The sequence below is a fragment of the Phalaenopsis equestris genome, unplaced genomic scaffold, assembly GCF_001263595.1.
Source record: "Phalaenopsis equestris unplaced genomic scaffold, ASM126359v1 Scaffold210269, whole genome shotgun sequence".
NCBI lineage: Eukaryota > Viridiplantae > Streptophyta > Magnoliopsida > Asparagales > Orchidaceae > Phalaenopsis > Phalaenopsis equestris.
The window spans coordinates 34177-44418 of NW_018229368.1; positions in this window are offsets into that span (position 1 = coordinate 34177).

Genomic DNA, 10242 nt, shown 5'->3' on the forward strand with positions numbered 1-10242 from the left:
ATCACAAATAAAGATGAAAATTCAGAAGAATTACAAAGAGGAGGCCATTCAACTCTGCTTCAGTGATCTTCCACCACTCCCTTACAATGGAGGATCTTTTAGTTCGCACACCCGAGGTCGAAGCCGGCGACGCGGACGAGGAAGAATCAACTTAATCGTTGAACGGACCAGGCCAACTATCAACATTGGTAATGAAGACAGTTCCAAAGAAGAAATAATCATGACAAAATAGAAGAAACCTCTGTACGAGATATCCTTAGAAGATACAGAGAAGAATGAATATGAAACAATGTATGATCGGATAAACCACTATGTGAATGCTATGAACCTTACTTTGATTCTCTCTCAAAAGATCGAGTGTTTAGAGGTCAAGGAAGTCTGTAGTTTTGGTTCAAAGCCGATCAAATTTTACCGTGCTTCTACCTTTACTGAGCTTGAAAAACATGTAAATTTGGATGATGATCATAATGAATTAATGGAATTGCTTTTTGGTTACTTCTCACCTTGTGTTTAAAAGTTAATTCAACAGGGAGACTTACCAAAACAAATGCCAAAAGTTAAATTTCAACTTTTTAAAAAATTAAGGAATGGTAAAGTCAAACTTCAAATTCAAAAAGGGTCTCAAATTTGGTACAGTCGGACTAGTCGATGATTGTGAATTTTGCATGATTGTTACTGGTGAGTCAGAGGAGGATTGTCTCGATATAGAGGATGACTCTAATGATCAACCAATAGAAGATGCTCCCCAAGAATTTGGGGAGGAAATTAAATCCACCTTTGATGAATTGAAAGAGATTAACCTCAGAACTGAAGAACAACCCCAACCTACATTTATAAGTTCTCTACTCAATGACAAAGAATCTGAAGAATTGATCAAACAATTAACAGAGTTCAAAGATTGCTTCGCATGGAGCTACGATGAAATGTCAGGACTGTCCAATAAACTCGGGGTGGACAAGAATATAACCACAGTAAAACAAGCTCCCAAGATAATGCGCCTCAAAATAGAACAGCAAGTCATCGCCGAGGTAAAGAAATTAATAGACGTCAACTTTATGAAAGAAGAATAATAACCCACGTGGTTAGCTAACATTGTACCTATTAAGAAGAAATATGGACAGATCTGTGTTTGTGTTGACTTCAGAGATTTCAACAAGGCATGTCCATAAGACAAATTTTCACTACCCATACTATAGATGATGGTGGATATTGCTTCAACACATGAAATTTTCTCCTTCATGGACGGATCGTCAAGATACAACCAAATCAAGATGGCCCCCGAGGATGCAACACTTATAGCCTTCAGAACACTGATTGGAATTTTCTGTTACATAGTGATGACGTTCAGCCTAAAGAACGCTGGAGCAACATATCAACGCGCAATGACAAAGATTTTTGATGACCTCATTTACAACCAAGTAGAATGCTACGTGAATGATTTGGTCATCAAAAGTAAAGGAAAAATAGACCATTTGTATGATTTGAGGATCGTGTTTGAATGGTTACGACGATATGACCTTAAAATGAATCTCTTAAAGTGCACCTTTGGCGTTACCTTCGGGAAATTTCTGAGATTTGTTGTCCGTCATCGCGGAATCTAGATCAAACCGGATAAGATTAAAGCTATCTTGAAAATGCCTCCTCCTAAAACCTTAAAACAACTACGTTCCTTCCAGGGGAAGTTGACATATCTGAGACGCTTTATTTCTAATCTCTCAGATAGGTATCAGCCTTTCTCGGAATTAATTAAAAAAGACGCCAAATTCATTTAGGAAGAGAAATTTCAGTGGGCCTTTGAAGATGTTAAACAATATCTAATTACACCTCCTATTTTGGCAGCCTTATTCCAGGGAAACCTTTGATACTTTATACCGCGGCCTTAGAGGACTCTCTTAGAGCCCTTTTAGCCCATGTCAATGATGAGGGTAAGGAAAATGCACTCTACTACTTGAGTCATCGCCTAATACTGACGGAGATAAGGTATCCACCTTTTGAGAAGCATTGTCTCGCATTGATTTTTGCTGCTCAAAAGCTTAGACATTGCATTCTTTCTCATAAGATTGCCCTAATCTCGAAAGTTAATTCGTTACAATATCTGATGACACGACCAACACTCTCCGGACGTTTACCAAGATGGTCAGTGATCTTATTATAATTTGATATAACTTTTTTCCCCTCCTTGCTATCAAGGGACAGATACTAGCAGAATTTCTCGCTGCACACCTAGTGCTAGTTGGTTCCTCTCTCAACGACGAGTTACCAGATGAACAAATACTACAAATGGAATTCTCCAGTGTGCAATGTTGAGAGATGTACTTTGACGGTGCTTCGTCAGCCAGAAAAGACAAAGGATGAGGCACAGTTATATCAGGCAAAGCAGGGATCAGTTTGATCTTTATCACACCAGATAAGGGTATGTTGAGGTTCTCATACCACTTGACAGAGCCGTGCACCAACAATGAAGCGGAATATGAAGATTTAATCACCGAGTTGGGAATTACAATCTCAATGGATATAAAAATATTGTCATATATGGCGACTCCCAACTCGTCATCCAGCAAGTCGCTGGAAAATACAAAACTTTGAAACCAAGATTAGCATAATACCATCAGTACACGATGAAGCTCCTGGAGTAGATTTCTGATGTAACTTTCTACCAAATTCCTAGAGGAAATAATGTCCATGCTGACGCTCTAGCAAAACTTGCTAAGGAAATGGCACGTCCCTTGGAGGATTCTATTGAAATCACAGTGCAAGGAAGACGAGTCTTTCCTCATATCGACCTCAAAACTCTACACAAGCTCGGAAAAGAAGAACTAATAAATACAGTTACAGACATCAATGAAGATTGGCGCAAGCCATTAAGAGAATATTTGCATACTGGAAAGCTGTTAGAAGACAATTCTGAAGCACACCATATCACAAGAAGGGCCATGTCTTACGCCCTGGTAAGAAACATTCTCTATAGAAGATCATTCGACCAGATGTGGCTATGGTGTTTGAGAAGAGCTGAAGCATAGAATATTGTCAAAGAGGTACATGCTGGATTGTGTGGCGCTGACCAGTCAAGGCCGAAAATGAAAATGAAGATCAAGATACTCGGGTATTGTTGGCCATCAGTGATGTCCGACTGCATGAATACAACCAGAAAATATCACCAATGTCAAGTGCATGGGGGGGTCTTACCCCAGCCTCTGAATATGCTACATGCAACTGCTGCCTCGTGGCCATTCGAGTGTTGGGGCATAAACATAAAAGGTCTGATAGACCCTCCATACCCTAAGGGACATAAATTCATTCTTGCTGCTCCGCGTTACTTCTCCATGGAGTACCGTTACGTGAGGTTACGACACAACGCGTCCTTCAATTTTTCAAAAGCCAAATTTTCTACCATTTTGGATTGCCACGAAGAATAATTTCTGACAATGGGACAGCTTTCAAAAGCACAATAATTTTGTCAAAAGACATGGGATATATTGGAGATACTCTACGATTTACTATCCCAGAGCAAAAGGTATGGCCGAAGCCTTCAAAAAAATATTGGTACAGATTTTAAAGAAAACACTGGATGAAAATAAAAGGGATTGGCACAACAAACTATTAGAAGCCTAGTGGGCCTACCAGATGACTTTCAGGACTCCCACTCAGTGTACACTCTACATGCTCGTGTACGGGTCCGAGGTCGTGCTACCGCTACAAATCCAAACATCATCTCTTAGAGTTGATATTGCCAACAAACTCACAATAGGAGAAAGTGCAAAACTCAGACTTGAAGAACTGTAAAATCTTGAGGGAAAATGACTAGAAGCACAACAAAATTTGGATCTTTACCAAGCGAAAATGGTACAAGCCCATGACAAATTGGTCCGCCCAAGGACATTCAAAGTTGGTGACCTCGTACTTGTGCTAAAAAGGCCTATTCTTGCACGCTGCAAAATAGGTGAAAAATTTGAGCCAACTTGGGAGGGACCATTTGTCGTTGAAAAGGTCTACAGAGGAGGAGCCTACCAGTTAGTGGACTTCCAGGGTGAAAGACCCATGTTACCAATAAATGGACGATATCTGAAAACCTATTATGCAACTTGATGACGCTTGTCTCTGCTTGCTTTGAAACATAGAAACATTGATTTTTTTGGGGTTACCTATGTGGCCAAATATCTATGACCGGGTCCAAATTTTGTAATTGACCTCAATATAATGAAAATTTTGAGAAAAATTTAAAAAAAAAACTTCAAATTTTCTCCTTTCCACTTTTGAGTACATGGTTCCACGAGTTTAATGTTCCACAAAAATTAAATTCATACATAAATAAACAATTCATTTCACTAAAATAAGTTAAAATATACCTCAATAAATACTTTGTTTTGTTCTTGTTCATGCCATGTTTTGGCCCACTGACATTTTTCCTGTCCTTTGTAGAAAAATGTCGGGACGGAGGCTGATCTTTGCTTTCAAGGATGGCTGGAGCCTCGCACTAAATGAGGAGATGGCGCCGCAAGGCAGTACCATAGACTTCATCATGGACTTTAACCAGGTCGACATGGACTACGAAGGTCCTCTCATTAATGTCAGTTACAAAGAAAAAGAGGGATTTCCTTCACTGCTGAGAGTGACTGCCAAAGATAATGCATCACACAAAGGCAAGAACGTGATAACAGAGCAATATTTGATGGAAGGGCCCAACCATATGCCCTCTATGGTAGCTACACCAGCTGGAGGCCTAGTAGCCGCCAATAATGAATGACTGCCAGAGGCTTTGCTTTGCAGGACGCAACGCAAAAATGCCAGCCGCAAGAAATAGAGGGCTTTTCTATGAGAATAACACAGAAGTCAGAGGGAAACAAACAACTTACTCACCCCTATTCCGGAGGGGCATATTTATGATCCATACATGAAAGAAACTTCTATCAGCCTACCCACCACAAATGAAGAACCAGGGTTCGTAACAGAGCCAAAGACACCTTCAGCTTTAGATGTTTTTTGCAAGGGTTTCCCGACGTGCAACGCTGAGATACCTGCAGGGACATCAGCCACAGGGGCATTTGTAGAATGCCCAAATTGTAATGTTCTACATTTACAACGGTTCAGTACATTGGAAAAGTATTCCTCCAGTACCGATGGGTCTCAGACTTCAGATTTCATGATGGATGAGCCATACATCCCACTGGGGACAGATCAGTATATACTATGAAGCCTAGGGATGGAGCCCATGGTCATACATCCCGCTAGATGCCGAGTCTCGTGTTCCAGATCAGCCAGCGCCAGTTTGGGTTCCTGCCAAAGTTCAGAGGGAAGAATGCCCGCGACAGCTACCGACTCCTAGTACGATGGAGTACTACAAAATAAGCAAAGTAAATAAAAGACAATTTGAATGTTACAAAGAAGTTCAAGGAAGAATCGTCAACATACTGGAAGGCTTGGAGCTGTATACCAGAGTTTTCTCCAAGAGTGACGAAAGAAGCATTCTCGACTGCATCTTTGATTTGAGAGATAGAGGCCGAGCAGGCCTTCTCATGGAAAGAACATAGTATGAGCTGAAGAAATTGATGAGAGGAAAATGGAAGAATCACTATTCATTGCGGCTATAGTTATAATTATACAAATGACAGACAGGGAAATCAGCCAGGAATCCTTAGACATGACTAGGTAGATCCAGTACCACCTATAATAAAGTGGATGATCAAGAGAAGGTCAGATGGAACATACTGCCAGCTACCTGCATCCCAAACAACTGTATCATCAACATATATGATGAGGGAGACTGCATACGTCCTCACAGTGATCATCATGATTTTGTAAGACCCTTCTGCACAGTCTCATTTCTGAGTAAGAGCAATATATTATTTGGGAAAGAGATTGACATTCTTGGTCCTGGTGAGTTCAGAGGAACTATAGAGATTTCACTGCCATTTGGTTCAGTTTTGGTTCTGAAAAGAAATGGGGCAGATGTCGCCAAACATTGCATTCCGGGGGTACGACACTGTAGGGTGTCTGTGACCTTCCGTAGGATGGACGACAACAAAATACCATATGGATTTCAGCCAGACCCGAAACTGGAAGAGCTACTACTGTACGAGCTATGAGAGGGTTGTACCTCTAAGTACATGCGAAAAGAACACTTTCCCTAGAGCATGGCTTAGAAGGTCTGCTCGATCAAGAGCTCGTCGTACCTAATACAGAGGGTCAGAGGGTTCACTTTTTTTTTATAGCAACATGATATGTATCTGATATATTCAGCCTACAATGTATTCATGGCATGAGATGTTCTGGATGTACTTCAACATGGATTATATATTGTACCTTTTTAAGCGCTAGCCTATGTTTGATCTGTGACATCTTTATTGGAGCATATTAATGGAAATTTCTCTCAGAAATAAGTCTTTTTGAGAGTTTCCTTTTTGTACGATGGATGGAAGCCACGAACCACGCATTGGTTCAAAATTTCAATGAACAAAGAACGAAATAACAAACCTTTAACAATAAATAAATTTCAAATAAATTTTTTTAAACAACAAAACAAAAATAGACAACAAAACAAATTTCTTTTGAAAATCAACCAATTAAAATTAAAATTTTAAAGACATATTTTTGAAAAATTAAATGTGATAAAAATAACAAGAAAAGAAAATGAATCTGTTGAGTGCATTCTGTCATTTATGCAATTTCTTACTCTTTGTGCACGCAGCACAACTATCTTTATCTGCATTAACTTTCTTCACATCTCTGGAGAAATTCACATTCTGCACAAAACCCCACAAAACCTTACAAATCTTCTTCAACAAAATCAACCTTTTAACATGACACATTTCTGCAAATTCAACATCCCACAAACTCTCTACACTATTTTCATATGACTCTCGGAGTCAGTACCCGAATTTTGACTCCCCATATTTGAGATTGGTGTAAGACCCCCTTTAATGGAGCATGGAATCCTATTCTTAATCTTCGAGGTCGGTCCCTGACTTCCAACTCTCTTTTTAAAAATGATAACTAAAATTCAATTCTCATTTCCGAATCAATACATAAATTCTGATTCCTTCACATATTTTTATATTCTATTCACATATTCCCCACGAATTCCCATGTGCAAATCTGCATATTTTCTACATAAGAGCACATATATTCTCTTGTCACCTCTTGGGTTGGATGTGAGTCATAGTGCTTTCCTTCCTAACGTTTCCGATATATTTTCTTATTACCTCTTGAGTTGGGTGTAAGTCCCAGCGCTTTCCTTCTCAATGTAACATATATTCTGTTGTCACCGCTTGAGTTGGATGTGAGTCTTAGTGCTTTCCATCCTAACATGCACATATATTTTCTTGTTACCTCTTAAGTTGGATGTAAGTCCCAGCACTTTCCTTCTCAATGTAACACATTTATTCTCTTATCACCACTTGGGTTGGATGTGAGTCCTAGTGCGTTCCTTCCTAACGTGACACATATATTTTCTTGTTACCTCTTGAGTTGGATGTAAGTCTCAACGCTTTCCTTCGCAATGTAACTTATATTCTCTTGTCACCGCTTGGGTTGGATGTGAGTCCTAGTGCTTTCCTTCTTAACGTGACACTTATATTTTCTTGTTACCTCTTGAGTTGGATGTAAGTCTCAGCACTTTCCTTCTCAATGTAACACATATTCTCTGCTTGGGTTGGATGTCTTGGGTTGGATGTGAGTCCTAGTGCTTTCCTTCCTAACGTGACGCATATATTTTCTTGTTACCTCTTGAGTTTGATGTAAGTCCGAGCGCTTTCCTTCTCAATGTAACACATATATTCTCTTGTGACATATTGGGTTGGATGTGATATTGGGTTGGATGTGAGTCCGGATGTGAGTCCTAGTTCTTTCCTTCCTAACATGACACAAATATTTTCTTTTTACCAATGGAGTTGGATGTGAGTCTCAGTGCTTTCCTTCCTAACGTGACACATATATTTTCTCGCTACCTACCCCTTGGGTTGGATGTGATGTGAGTCCCAGAGCTTTCCTCCTCAATGTAGCGGATATTTTCCTGATTACCTCTTAGGTTGGATGTGAGTTTTAGTGCTTTCCTTCCTAACGTGTTCTATATGTTTCCCGCTACCACTTGGGTTGGATGTGAGTCTCATAGCTTTCCTCCTCAATATAGCAGATATTTTCTTCGTCACCTCATGGGTTGCATGTGAGCCCCTGTGCTTTCCTTTCTAACAAGACATATATACTCTCCCCTTCATATGTCAGTTCAAATATAACTTTTCAATGGTAACTCAAACTGGTACGGTCCTTTCTTTCTGGAGACTTATCCTTAATGGTTGTCGTCTTCTACACTGTTGTTACCCTTTGGAGCCGGATGTGAGCCCCTGTGTATTCCATCTCGATTGGGTCCTCCCACACAATCCTATTCTCATATTTTTAAATAAGTTTCAAGACCACCTTAAATGGATTATGGCATCTAATTCTTACTTAGGGATTGATACCCAAATTTCAATTCCCACCTCGGGGTCAGCACTTACATACTGATTCCCATCCTTTATAAATACTTGAAATTTTGTAACTCAAAATTTACTCTCTGATCCCCGGCGAGAGTCTCTACTCCTTGATTTCAATCAGACGATCACGTGCTAATTCTCTAGTAGAAACAAATCACACACACAACTCTACACATACTTCTAGGTCTGTTGACTTAGGAATTTATATTGTTTTCGTTGATCTTGTTGGTCAACGCAAATACGTGTGATGTGCTTACCCAGCACACCACATCTATTGGGGGTCCATTTGTTGACCTCACTTTTGGTTGAGGTTTATTTTTTCCTCTTTAGTAGCCTAAGGTCTAGCCATAGAGTTTTCTTATTGACTATTCTTAGAAAACTAGACAAGGAACCTTCACTATTAGAAATTGAAACTCTTCTCTACTCAGCTTGAAGTTGCACATATTGGTCCTAACCTCTAGCACTTAGTAGGTGGGGTCATTATGGGGGAACTCAAGATGAGTCACCCTTAGGACTGCTGGACCTTAGGGTTGACCCTGTGTGTTGGTCTAGGGCTAAGGCACTCACTTGCAATTATTTGCACTCACAATCACTCACAATCCTAAACTTAAACTCCTAGGCTTTGGACCCTTGATACTTTTGGGAGACTCATGTAGGTGGTCCCCTAAACCCACTAGCCCCAGGCTAGGGTTTAGCTAAGACCACTACATAGAAGACCCTAAATGGGGTTTCCATTGGTCCATGACTTATTTATGGTGGTTGGTACTCCAACTTTACCAAGATACCCAACCTTTCATTTTGCCCCTAAATTCTCCCAAATTCCCTATATACCCTTGGGACCCCAAATTTGGCAAAAATTACCAAATTTACCCAAAATACCCAACATTGTTCAAAAATTATTTCAAACACCTTGAAAACACCCAAACTACTCAAAATCACCAAAATTGGCCAAATTACCAAAATACCCCACCTTACCCCAAAATTCCAAAAATTCCAAAAATTCCCAAAACCCCCCAAATATTCCTATAAATATTTTTAATTTCATTTTTCTCAACTATCACATGACTCAATTTGGCCAATTTTACCATCTCGATCAAAACCCCCAAATTGCCCTTTAAAGGCCCTTATTTCCCTAAATGCAACTCAAATGTCCATCAACTTGATCTCAATTGACCCCAATTTCAATCCTAAACTCAAATTCCCAATTTCGATTCTAAACTCAAATAAACTCTTGATTTGACTAATTTATACCAAATCCAAGCTCAATTAGTCCATCATTTGAACCCAATTTTGATTTAGATTAAAACCCCAATTTTGACCCCATGACTTGGTTCCACCAAGTTGAACCCATAGCCCGCTCAATTGGCCACAATTTCTGGTTAAAAATCTTCATAACATCTCCATACATCAAACTTGATCTTCAATTGGCCTTGGTGAGGCCTCAATTTCATTGGATTTTAACCTAGATCCAAAAAGCCCTAAATTTTCCCCAAATTGGGCATGTCTCAAAATCTCACCAAATTGATGGCCTTAGCCCCAAAATTGGCCTTAGCACCAAATTGATGGCCTTAGCCCCAAAATTTCCACTCTATCCCTTCATGAAAAATAGTCACAACATATCCCTTAATCATTTGAACCATTCAATTTGGACTTATCCCAAGACTAGCCCAGCCTAGACCCATGTCTAGCCCAACATGCCCAAATTGACCAAATTTCAAAAATCCCTCAAATTGACCTACCAATTGAACTCAAAATCACTTCAACCCTTCACCAAAAA